This window comes from Callithrix jacchus, chromosome 14, assembly GCF_049354715.1.
Source record: "Callithrix jacchus isolate 240 chromosome 14, calJac240_pri, whole genome shotgun sequence".
NCBI lineage: Eukaryota > Metazoa > Chordata > Mammalia > Primates > Cebidae > Callithrix > Callithrix jacchus.
The window spans coordinates 87293395-87307523 of NC_133515.1; positions in this window are offsets into that span (position 1 = coordinate 87293395).

Below are 14129 nucleotides of genomic sequence, written 5' to 3' on the forward strand. Positions count from 1 at the left end.
ACACAAAAAATTAGCTGGTCGTAGTGGCGGGTGCCTGTAATCCCAGCTACTTACTCAGGAGGCTGAGGCAGGACAATCACTTGAACCTGGGCGGTGGAGCTTGCAATGAGCCAAGATCACACCACTGCACTTCAGCCCTGGTGACAGTGTGAGACTCTGTCTCAAAAAAAAAAAAAAAAAAATTCTTCTAACCACCTTTCTGATTCAGGGCTCTACTTTGACAGCATAATTGCTTTTTTTGAATTTTTGTAAACATCTCAAAGGGGCAAGAAACATTCTTCCTTCCTTTTAGCCCAATGTAGACCTGAGGTTTTTCAGCTGTCAGCTGAATGCTGGGCTCCACCAGTGTCCAGTAAGTACAGTCCCATCCTCTGTGGAGTGGGCTCCAGGGAGGTCCCTTGGGTCCATGTGAAGCCAGTAGGATGGGACTTCAGTGTGTCTGAGGGGCTCTCCATAAGGCCACCAAGCCCCTGTCAGACCTAGTAAGTCACCCTGACTCCAGCCCCACCCTTCCGCAGAAGAACTGTGAATAAACAAGAGCATGTGAATTGGGCAACCCCAGATGCGTGTGCAGGGAAAGTGCTCAGGCTCACAGAGGGGACAGAGAGGGGCTGGTAGAGCCACAGTGGGGAGGCAGGTGAAGGAACCAGTGAGAGAGCTCGTGTGGAGGGCCCCAGACAGTGGAGGAGGGGCCAAACCAACATTTCCTATTTTTTGCCCAGTAAAGTTTCATGAATCAACTCAAATGTTTGCTTCCTTTCACCTTCTGGCCCTAAGGAAGAAGGCGGGTCCAAGGATTTGGACTCTGGGGCTCTCCATTTCTAAGTCTGGAAAAAGTCAAATGAGCCATCATACTCTGTCTTCATTTCATCTTTGGCGCAGACAACATATTACTCCAAAGGAGGGCTGAATAACAGAATTTAAAGGAAAATTAGAGGTGGGAACATTTAGTCATCATCCTCATTTTACAGATGAGAAAACTGAGGCCCAGGGAGATTAAACATTAAATAATGTGCTCCAAATCACTCAACCAATAATTGCAGAACTGGCGGGACTAGAACTCTGTCTCCTAATTCTCAGTTCACGCATTTTCTTGCCTTCTGCAGTGCCTGACAGGTTCCCAGCAATGAAAGTCGGCCTTGGAGCGCCCTCCCCTGGCTCTGGGCAGCTACCGGAGCAGCTGTGGCACAGGCCAGGTTCTCAAACCCGAGAAGCGCTGGTTAAAACAGATTGCCGGGCCCCACCCTTGGAGTTTTGGCTTTGGCAGGTCTGGGGTGGGATCCAAGAATTTGCACTTCTAACAAGTTCCCAGGTGATGCTGACCTGCTGATTCAAAGACCACTTACTGAGAATCTCTGGTACGTAAAAGAAGATTTTTCAGCCAGAATGCCTGGGTTCAGGTCCCAGCTTTGCCATCCAAGTGCTGTCACCTTGAACATGGTACTTAACCTCTTGGCATCTCAATCTCTTTATTTTATGATGGTAACAATAACACCCACCTGTAAGGTTAATGTGTAAAATAAATAGATCTAGACAAAGCTCACGTATTTGTGAGTCTGTATATTCAAGCAGGAGCAGTAGGCCTGAAAAGTGGCATATTGATCCTATGTGAATATATAGACCCACAAATATGTGACCTTTGTCTGGAGAGATGGCACCGGTAGCCGGGAATGTCCACAGTGACAAAAGCATCCCCTTCATTCTACTCAAAAATACAACAAATCCAGAAGAAATTGCGTTTATCCTTCCACAAATATTGGCTGAGGAATGACTAGGGCCTGGCACTGTGCTGTACACATTTGCAAGGTGAGTGACAGGCCCTGCTCTGGAGGAACTAGAAGGAAGATAAACATGCAAATGCTAATAATTACCCTAATCCGAGAGGAGCCAGGGAAGGAACCCTGTACCTGGAGCACAGAGCATCCAACCCTGTCTGGGAAGTCAAGCGAGGCTTTGAAAAAGAACCTGACTTTTGAGTAGGGTCTTGAAGGATGAATAGGAGTTCTTTAAGAAGAGAAGTGACAGGAGGCACTCCAGGCAAAGGAACCAGCATATGCAAAGTAGTCACAGAAGCATGAAAATGCATAACATGTTCAAGGAAATCGCAGGTGGTTCTATGTAACTGGAGCTCAGTGGGTCTGGATTGAGAGGACTGGCAAAAAAGTTTGGGCCTGATTGGGATCTGGTGGGAGCCATTGGAACACACCCGATGAGGATTCCTTGGAAAAAATTCTTAATGAGTCTAAGGTGAAGATTTCCAAGCCAAGGGCCTTCACTACATACCCTCAGCAGCCCCAATGCCAGAGAGCCTCTGCTGCCAGGAAGCCTAGCCCAGAGACGCCTCCTGAAACGGGTGGTAACCCTGGGGAAGAAACTTCCCTGGAAGGCACAAGCAGTAAACGGGCAGCCTCTTACCTCTTACCTTCATCAGATACTGGCGGGAGGCACCTTCCTGGCAGGTTTCTTCATCCCCCTCTCCTTCCGTGGGTGTGGAGTCACTGGGAGAACAAAGGGATGTTATCTGTAGCTAATAAGTTATGGGAGGGGGAGGGGCTGTAGGCGCCTGTGGAGGTGGGGAAATGAGTCCTGAGCAGCTCTGATGCAATCCAGGATGAGGCAGGTGAGAAGCCTGCACAAACCCCCTGCCTCCCCTTAGTACAGAGTTTTGAAGTTGAAAGAGGCACCTCTAAGACTTGTCCATGATCCCACAGCTAGCTGACACCCGGCCCCCTCTCCCCATATCTGACTCCAAGATGAAAGGTCCCGCCTTGGAAAAACTGGCGGTTTCTATGTTCACTGACCTTACTCCCTCTTCCTGAGTCTCTCCTGCAGCCTTCCCCTCCCAGCCCAGTCCCTGTCCCTCTTTCAGACTCAGCCTTTGGTTTCCAAACAGGTATAGAATGTGGTGTGCAAAAAATGGCCTCCGCTATTTTTGAAAAAAGCAATGGCAAGAAAAAAAGAGCAAACTGCTATTCTGGGCCACACGGGCTTGGGGTTTGATTCCAATTTCTTTGTCTCCGGTGAAGCTGGAAGCAACTTGCTTTTGTGAGAATAATCCCTTTTGTTTTTAGGAAAAGATTTTAATAGGTCTTTGGGTTATGCAAGGATAAAACGTGAACCTTTTCTGGAAAGGAGACAGTGCAATGCAGGACCGTGTGAGGGCAGAGGCTCCTCTTAGTCACTGTAGAAGGTGACTTTCTTTGAGAGAGAATGGCATCTCTGGTTATAGGGAGTTTTGTTAAAGCTGTGCTTGGGGAATTTAAGAAGGGGGCCTGGGCTGGGCACGGTGGCTCACACTTGTAATCCCAGCACTTTGGGAGGCCAAGGCGGGCGGATCCCAAGGTTGGGAGTTTGAGACCAGCCTGGCCAACATGGTGAATCCCTATCTCTACTAAAAATACAAAAAATTAGCCAGGTGTCATGGCGGGAGCCTATAACCCTAGCTACTGGGTAGAATGAGGCAGGAGAATCGCTTTAACCCAGGAGGTGGAGGTGGCAGTGAATTGAGATGGCCCCACTGCACTTTAGCCTGCGTGACAGAGTAAGACTTCATATCAAAGAGAGAGAGAGAGAGAGAGAGAGAGAGAGAGAGAGAGAGAGAGAGAGAGAGGGGTCTGTTTCTGCAGTGGGCGCCAGCAGGATTGAGCTGGTGACTAGCAAGGAGGGCACCCAGGGTGTGTGTGAATTCTCAGGAGTCCTTGCAAACAAGGGGAGAGGAAACCCAAGAAGGGCCGAGCTGTGCTGTTCCCATTTGGTGACTGCAGGGACCGTGACTGTGAAGGCAGGTGACAGGAGGGTGGGTGTGGATTGTGTCCTTTCCTCTCTCTGGCAGGGCTGCCAAGGGTATCCAGGCCAGTTCAACAACCCACTGAGCTCTTCCTAAAAGGACTACAAAGTCATGTCAAACTGGCAGAGCCACCCCTGGTCCCCTTGCCACAGCTGGCTGGGAGTCAAAGCCCCTCCTGAGAATAGAGTCCCACCCATGATTCCCCGCTCTGTGCTGTGAGGAGGCCTGAGGTCTAATGGGGCATGCACAACTCCAGTGTAACCTCTGAGTTCCTAAATGTTTCACTTTGAAATGTCTCTTTTTGGTAAATACCTGACTTTGAAAAGGTAAAATGCTTTCTTTTGGAAAAGTTGTTATAGGAAACTGAATCAAGTTGGGATTCAGGATGCAGGTCCTGCCAGGTTTCAGGAGTTGGGCTTAAAACTGGAACCAAGGGAAGGAATAAATGGGCATTTGGGGCTTAAAGCACTCCTGTTTTATATTAATGTAAAAATTACACAAATCTATTATTCACATATTATAAACAATCATTATAGTACATATTTATATTGTTTTACAATATATTATAAAATATATGTATGTCATATATATATCTCTTTTTGAGATGAAGTTTCACTCTTATTGCCCAGGCTGGGGTGCAATGGTGTGATCTTTGCTCACTGCAACCTCCACCTCCCGGGTTCAAGCGATTCTCCTGCCTCAGTCTCCAAATGGCTGAGGTTACAGGCATGCACCACCATGCCCAGCTAAGTTTGTATATTTAGTAGAGATGGGGTTTCACTATTTTGGTCAGGCTGGTCTCCAACTCCTGACCTCAGGTGATCCCCCTACCTTGGTCTCCCAAAGTGCTGGGATTACAGGCATGAGCCACTGCACCCAGCCTAAATATTTTTAAAATAATAATTTATAACATTGAAATCTATTTTGGCTGGGCATGGTGGCTCATACCTGTAATCCTAGCACTCTGGGAGGCCAAGGTGGCTGGATCACTTGAGGCCAGGAGTTCAAGACCAGCCTGGCTATTGTGGTGAAACACTGTCTCTACTAAAAATGCAAAATTTAGCCAGGCATGGTGGCACACACCTGTAATCCCAGCTACTTAGGAGGCTGAAGCAGGAGAATTACTTGAACCAGGGAGGTGGAGACTGCAGTGAACTGAGATCGCGCCACTTCACTCCAGGTTGGGCAGCAGAGCAAGACTGTCTCAAAAAACAAAAACAAAACAAAAACTGGCAGGGCACAGTGGCTCATGCCTGTAATCCCAGCACTTTGTGAGGCCAAGGCAGGTGGATCACTTGAGGCCAGGAGTTATAGACCAACCTGGCCAACATGGAAAAACCCTGCCTCTATTAAAAATACAAAAACAAATTAGGCAAGTGTGGAGGTGCCCGCCTGTAGTCCCAGCTACTCTGGCAGCTGAGGCACAAGAATCACTTGAACCTGGGAGGCAGAGGCTGCAGTGAACCGAGATGGCACCACTGTACTCCAGCCTGGGCGACAGAATGAGACTCTGTCGCAGAAAAATAAAAGAAAGAAAAAAATCTATTTTAATCTAAATATAATAAATTTGTAGAAAACATAAATAATATGTAAAATGTGCAAAAACCCTAAATGTCATCGTTAACCCCCTCCCAAAAATTCACTGATGTCAATATTTTAAGATATTTCTTTCTGATCTTACTCAATGCATATAAACAACCAGGCAAACAAACAATCCAATATACTAATATCCACCTACACTTACTCTACAATCCTGGCAGAGAAAGAACATGCTTCTTTTCCAAGAGTTCTAGCAAAAATCTCAGGATCCACTCTCAGGGGCCCAGAGTGGGTCACATGCCGATTTCTGAGTGAATCTCTCTGATGAATTGTCAGGCCTGAGTGTTATACCCAGTCCTACCCAATCATGTGAACTGAAAGCTGGTGAGAAATAGCTCCCCTGAGGAAAAGCAGTGTATGAACACTCAAGGAGGCCTCTTCGTTGGGCAGTAACAATTCCCATGTCTGCTACCGGGATGCCGCCCTTGGTTTGCCCATATTCAGTTATTAACTGTGCCTTCATGGGTTTGTCCATCACGTTCTCTGCAAAAATGCCCTATCCTACCTTTTCTGCTGGACAGATCCATGTCAAAGTTCTGGTCTATGACTCCTTCCTTTGCAGTTCCTTGGGAGCATCAGGTGCTCTCTTCTTAGACCCACTCGCTGTGGGCAGGAGCATCCAGCATTATTCACCTTTACCTTCACCTCTGCACTCAGCACCGCAGCTGGCTCAGAGGAGACTCACCATCAACCCCTGTGGAATAAGTCCTCCATTTTCAGAGAAATCATGGTGTGCCTTCATCTACTCGGGCAGCCCTAAACTTCCACGCAGTGTATGTTTCCATTTGTAAATCATTTTTTGAAACTTGGAGCAAATTTCTCCATAAGAAAGTCATAGATGATAGTTATAACTAAGTTCTAGAATCTACAACAGCTGATTGGACCCATAAGGTAGTTTAAAGGGAATAAGTGTGTACTTTTTTGTGTTGTTACATGTAGTGAATGAAACCATCCATGTGGAAATTCTTTGCAAATGCAAGTAATTATTATAATCATTAATTACAAACCTTATAATGAATATTATCACCACCCTTCCCCCATCATCCTTCTTCCCCTCTTCTTGTTTTGTCTGTTTTTTGGCTTTCTCCTCTTTTCCACCAAGTCTCCCTTACATCTGGGTTTACTAGAATGTGATGGACTGGTGAGGAGCCCATGTGCTAATTATAGCAGTGTTCCCTTGGGCAATGTGGTGCGTGGTGATGTGAGAACACACCATTTAAGGGATACTTTTTTGCAGCCAAAGTGGCTTCTGAGAACTTTGTCCACAGTGGGGAAGAATGTGGAGAACACGCTCTCCCACCAAAGGCACGCCTTGCCTTTTACCCTGCCTGGGCAACCACTTAGGGCATAGATATTTGTACAAGAGGATTTTGTCATCCAGGGAGTGCCTAGGATGACTGCATTTCTTGTCAGTAGACCTCCAGAAGGACAACTGAAGGGAGGCCAGAGAAAAAGGACCAGAGGACTCAGAGCCTGGTGAGGACATCAACGTGAGAACTGAGGTTTTAGTTTGGCCAAGTGAAGCCTGGGAATAGATCAAGACCTTTAAGGAGAAGGTGACATAAAGACTTTTATGGAATCTTGGATGCTTGAAATAAATGTTTAGGGAACATTTAAAATAAATTCCTACTTTAGAGAGTAGAATGGTGGTTACCAGAGGCTGGGAAGGCGAGGAAGGAGATGTTGACCTAAGGGTATGAAGTTTCAGATGGGAGAAAGAAAGCTCTGTTCCACAGCATGATGACCATAGTTAATCATCATGTAAATTGCTAGAAGAATTGATTGTAAATGTTCTGCAAAAAATAAGTATGTGAGGTGATGAATGTGTTAATCAGCTTGATATAATCATTCCACAATGTGTGTGTATAGTACTTGTATATACATGTATTGTACAATGTGTGTGTGTGTATACACATTGTACAATACATGTATAGACAAGTGCTATATATATTTATATATATAAATATATAAAAATTACATTGTACCCTTTATATACAATTATTTACCAATTTAAAAATAAAATTGAAATTAAAAAAATAAATTCTAGTTTTAAAAGTGTGTGGCTGACAGCAGGTGGTGTCAGAGATACTGGAGATAAGAAATTGACCATATATCTTTATCTCCCTTTTCTCCAAAGACCCCACAAAAGCGTAAACCCATGAGAATTCAGAGAATGGGAGTGAGGACCTCAGTGGACAAAATAACAGCAAATCTGGGGATGATTAAAAGTGGCTGCCATAGTGGTAACTGAATTAGCAGAGTGGAGAACAGGAAGACTTGAAAGGCCCAAGGATGGCACTGATGGTGAGGACTGAGCAGATTCTCCCCAGAGAGCTCCAAGAGCTGGGAACTTGGAAGCAGCAGCTTCTGCAGGAAGTGAGTTGGAAGCATAGGCTAAACCATAGGGAAACAGTTGAAAGAAATATATGAAGAAATTACAACTCCATATCCCCTCCCAATCCCATATAGTCAGGCAACTATGTCCTTGCACTTGACTGGAGGTTTTTTTCTCTAGAGAAATAGAACCAGAGCACCCTCAGGTTCAGGGATCCCAGCAACAGTAGGGCAGTGTCTGGCTGCCCTAATGGAGGATTAGGTTTAAGTCTTCCTGTTCATAGTGGAGCCCACTGCCAGGCTTCCTCCCTTACCCCATTCCCAGAAAATGACTGTCAGGTATATGTCCCCTGGCTAGAAGATTGGAGGATTCTTCACTGAAAAAAGATTTATCAGCTCCAGAGAAAAGTCCCCTGAAGATGGACTTTTTGTGTGTGAGTACACATTGGGTTTTATTGTAACAAAGCAACTTGTGCACTGTTAAATTTAAAACTGAGCATCATCTTTCTTTTCTGGTGAAACACAAAGAAAATTTTAAAATAAACAGGAACAAAATTACAACAGAGAATATCAATTCCACATAAGATCCTATAGGTTCTGCTGATTCTCCCATTGAGTGACAGGGCCCAAGCCATCATTAGGAGATAATGTATTTTAAAAGTGTCATCTTTGACTACAAGGATGTCTGTCAAACATCACAATTAAACATGCCAAAGGAGAAGCCATGCTGTCAAAATGCCCCCACCCAAACGTCTCAAACCCACCCTTTACCGACCTCTGAAGGATAGACTTCTATGGTTTCCTAATGAAATAGCCTGAGATTGAGAACTCCCAGTCAAATATCTGCCCACATAACAGAGTCACCAAACATTGTGATGCCTCACTGTTAGATATGACTAGATAACCCAGGATCACCAGAAATTTGCAAAAAGTATCCCACATGAAAGAGGGAGACCAAAACAAACAAACAAAAAAAATGAGCCAAAGGAAACAGAGATGATGTAAAAATAAACTTAAAATTTTTATGTGTATTTTTAACTGATAGTCTCAGAGATTTAAAAAAAAGATACGTATCTATGAAAAAGAACAGGACGACGTGAAGTAGAAATAATCAGAGGATGATAAAGAGCTCTTACAAATTAAAAATGTGATCGCTGCTGGGTGCAGTGGCTCATACCTGAAATCCCAGCACTTTCGGAAGCTGAGGCAAAAGGATCACTTCAGTCCAGGAGTTTGAGGCTACAGTGAGCTATGATCATGCCACTGCACTCCAGCCTAGGTGACAGAGTGAGACTCGCTGTAAAAAGAAAAAAAAAAAAAAGTGTTCAGAAGAGTAGGAAAATAAAGTTGAAGAAATCTCCCAGAAAGTAGAATAAAAGAAATAAAAGCTAGGAGAAGAAAGACTGTTAAAAGTATATTCAAAAAGTTTCAAAATTTTATTCAGCATTGAAAACAGAGAAAACAAAGGATAGAATGAATAAATAGATGATTGATAGATGGATGGATGGATAGATGATTGATAGATGATATAGATAGATAGATAGATAGATAGATAGATAGATAGATAGATATTTTCCCAGAAGTGAAGGACATAAATCTTGGAATTGAAATGTCCACTAAATGCGTCCATTAGAATGGGGGAAAATACGAAGGCAATAATTTTAAATTTCAGAATTCCGGGAAAATGGGAATAAACGAATAACCTCTAGAGAGCAACTCACGTCGTGTATGAAGGAATACAACAGCAGTTCAGGAGGAGAGTAGTGTTGGGCACCCAAAGTTCTGAGTGAAAATTATTTTTATCCTGGCATTCTATACTTAGCCAAATAAAGGATAACTGTGGAATAAAGACATTTCCAGACATGTAAAAACTCAAAATTTTTACCTCCTACACACCTTTTCTTAGGAAGGTAGTGAGGGATATGATTCAGTGAAATAAAAGACTAAGCCAAGAACAAGGAACAAAGGGACTCCAGAAAACAGAGAAGCAACGCAAAGAAGAAGACTGATGCTAAGAAGTCCTCAGATGACACCTGAGCCCCAGGTATAGAGGGTAACAAGATGTTATCTTTTTGTAGCAAGATGACAGGGCAAAGAAGGGAGATCTCTGGCAGTAGAGGAGGGGATAGTGAGCGATTATTTCAGACACTTGGGCATTTGGAAGAAAAGCGTTGCTAGATGTTTAACAGATATACACAGAACATTCAGAAAATATTAGCAATAGCTATTTTTGAAAACTAAGCAAAAGAAAAACGATGGCAATTCTTAACTGCAGGAAAAACACAAAGTTGGAGGGAATGTCGTTGTGCAACACCATCTTCAGCAGAGCCAGAACAATATAAACATTGACTGCTGACTTAATTTTTTTAAAAATCATACTACATTTATATGAGAGAGGGAAAATGTAAGAAAACTAAAACCTCAATTATCACACAGGAAATCAAGAGATGGTGTCTGTCACCTACAAGACAAAGCAAGGCCAAGACCTACTGATTCAATCAGCAAAGATACAATGAAGCACTTCTTTACTTTGACTTTTCAGATCACTAAAGACAAAAGGGAAAAAACCCAAAAAGAATCAAATCACTAAAGCCCCATACCTCAGAATAAAGCTGAAGAATGTAAAACTGCTTAGCCACAGTCTAAGACTGGTTCCTCAGCAATGGACGTCCAACAACTCATGTTTCAGTCATGGGCTCCTTTTGTGTCATCGTTTTTGATGTGTGAGAAAAGGATCACAGGGAGCTAGCACTTTCAGCTTATTCTTATTTTTTCTCTGTCTATAAGTAATAAACTATCTAAATCTGAAGTGGTTCATTGTATCTTTGCTGATTGAATCAGGCAGGTCTTGGTCTTGCCTTGTCTTGTCTGTCTTATGTCAGCCTCCCAGGGGAGATAAGAGTGGATGGAAAATGGTTTCTTAGCAGCTCTTTACAAGTCTCCCATACTCTCTTGTGTTCTGAGAAGACCACAAGTCATTCTGCCAAGACTCATATTCGCTGTGGCTCAACCCTTTGCCTTGGTGCCCTATTTAGATATATGCAAGGTCACCAGGTGCCATGGGAGAGCTGTGTTCCTGCAATATCAAGAATTAACAGAATAAGCATATCACTTAAAAATAAGGAGAGGCTGGGCATGGTGGCTCTTGCCTGTAATCCCAGCACTTTGGGAGGCCCAGGTAGGTAGATTGCTTGAGCCAAGGAGTTTGAGACCAGACTGGGCAACATGGCGAAATCCTATCTCTCAAAAATAAATAAATAAAAAGTCAGGAATAGTGGCACATGCTTGTGGTCCCATCTACTGAATAGGCTGAGGTGGGAGGACTCCTTGAGTTCAGCCTGGAAGGCAGAGGCTGCAGAGAGCTGAGACTGTGCCACTGCACTCCAGCCTGGGTGACAGAGCAAGACCCTCTCTCAAAAAATAAAGAAAAAGCAACAACAAAGAAATTATCACAGGGAAAAGAAACAGCTAGAAGATTTGAAGTAATGATGTCTTGGGGGAAAACTGCAGTTAGGGAGGGTGGGGTAGATGGACATTTGGGTTTATTCCATATGTTGGCTACTGTGAATAATGCTGCAGTAAATGCCATCAGTTATTATTCTATTGGTGCTTAATTATCCCATTTTTGGCCAGCGGGTGCCTCTTCAAGTCAATGCTGCTCTTCTTTGGATAAGACTCTAATCATCTCTGGCAACTTCCTTCTATCTGGTTTGACAGATTTGTATCCTATAACACACAGGGTAGGATAATGTACAAGACAAACATGGAAAAATTTCCCTGAGAAGCCTTGGTCCTTTTAGTGGAACATGGTAGTTAGAAATCACAAATCTGGGGTTGAGAGGTGCTCGTTCTTATTGGAGTGATTATTGTTTCTAGGCCTTCTCAGCTGACTCTGCTAGGAAGTAGATTATTTTAAATTAATCATAAGTCCATACTTATAATATTTATTCTTCAAATTTAGAATTTTTCCTTCACATATTTGATTTTTATGTTTGTGTCTCTGCCCCATTATACTGAAAACCTTGGACCATAATGTTAACATAGTTGCTTATTTGCTTCATCCTACCTACTTATAAGAGTTCCAGGATAATAGTAGCAGTAATATTACTAACAATGTGATCTCCAAAGGGGGTTTATTTTTGCAGAGTGTTTTGCTATTGTTCCCTACATAGGGTATATCTCTCAACAGTCATACTGTTAAATACTATATTTTAGAGTCTTTTGAAATAATTCTGTGAGTTTTGCCACCAAACTGTTACATAGTTGTTATCATTTGCCTTTTTTTAAGAAGTGTTTTCTCCATTTTAATTTTGTTTTATAACTATGTATCATATTTACATTCCAAAATCAAATCTAGAAAGTTGTCTATTCAGAGAAGCCTTACTTCTATTCCTGACCCCTCTGCCCAATCTCTCCCTCTCCCAAAAGAAATATTTGTATTTATTTATGTTTATTGTATTTTATTTTTTATGAGGATTTTTTCTTTTTTGTTTCCCAAGACTTCATTTGACATATAATTGACAAATAAAAATTGTATGTATTTAGGATATACAATGTGATGACAATATATGTATACATAATGAAATGATTTCCACAATAAAATTAACATGTGTCACCTCACATCATCATTTTTGTGTGTGACGAAAACACTGAAGATCTACTCTCTTAGCGAATTTCAAATATATAATACAGTGATATTAACTATAGTCACTATGCCGTACGTTAGATCTCTTTCATCTTATAACTGAAAGTTTGCACCCTTTGACAAACATCTCTCCCCTTCTACCCATTTTATCAATTTATTTACTTTGATGTAATGATTTATTTTTCTGCATTTTAATATACAAGCAAACACACATGCAGATGAATATTTCTCTTTCTTAAACAGTTGCATACAATACATATTTTCTCCTTCCTGCTTTTCCATCTTAACAACATATCCTGGAAATCACTTCCTAACAGCACATAAACATGGCCCTCATTCTTTCTCACAACAGCATAGTACTCCATTGTGAGGATATACCATAACTGAATCAACTAGTTCCCTAGTGATGCACAGAATAAAATAGAATTTAAGGTAAAAAGCATTACGAGGGTCAAAGTGGGATGGACATTCCACTGATAAAATCAACAATTCATCAGGAAGATATAATAACTGGGAAATTCAATAGAGTTAACAACACAGCCTTGAAACAGATGAAGCAGATCAGAGCGAGGCCTGCTGACCTCAGGCCTTTTCTTTCTCCCTGTAGACTGAGTTCCTGAAAGGCCAGGATTGCAGCAGTTTTTTACCCCCGGCCCCCTAGGGCCTACCATATGCCTGGCCTGGAGAGAGCTCCAATAAATGACCATCCAAAGATGGTCAAGAAACAAGTGAGTCTCAGATGGAGAGAGACTCCCTAAACTTGTGGCCTTTTAGCCAGGACTCTGGCGTCGTGGACCCATAACGAGCTGTCGAAAGCAAACAAAACTGACCATGTTCCTCACACACAAAAAGCAGGTGATCCTTGGGAGTTCACTAAGGAAAACAGTACGACTGGGAGGCTGCTTGGGGTACGAACGGGAGGCTGACTGACACCTCTTCAACCAAGGTGTCGGTCAGACCAGAGCTGGTGGCCTGAGCCTGTGGGGTGGTAAGAGAAACTACCCCTGGCTCTACCCTCCTGGGCTTCCATCTGACATGCCACACTCAGCTTGTGTTCAGGTGGCCGTGGAAGGAGTCTATGCTTCCCATTCCTCTCCACGTTGCCCTGCAGAGTAAAAGCCGGCTTTTGACACAGAATGCTCCATTGTGGGATGGGGAGCAAGGAGGGAAAAAAAAGAGGGTGCTGGGGAGAGAGAGGACAGTGCAGAAGGGCAGGGGGATAACAGATGAGGCTAAATTAATTTTGGAAACCATTAAATCTTTGAAAAGAGAGCATGTTTTCAGCAGGGACAGTGAATCACTGTGATTTGCAGAAACAGGCACAAAGCAATTAGCCATCTGGATGCTGTGGCTTCCAGCCCCCCAGCGGAAACTTCAAGCAAGCGGAAGGCTGGTCATTACACAGCCCAGGCCCAGCACTCCAGGCCCCATAGATAACTCTGTGCCTTCTGCCGGCTGGGAGCCCAGAGGCCTGGGACAAAGGGCAACTTGGCAAGAGAGCCAGGAAAATGGGCAGGAAAGGCAATACCAGCCACAGGGGGCCATACAACTTCCTTCTTCCTATGAGTTTCCCTCAGAATTCATCATAACCAAGTGAGTAGTTCACTCACTTGATAAGCATTTATTCATCACCTACTATCTCCCAGGCCTTCTGCTAGTACATAAATGATGTCATTTCACCCTCACAACACACATATGAGGAGTTCCACCCATTGCGCAATCCTAGGAGGACCTGTCACATGGCATTCAATGTGAACAGCACTC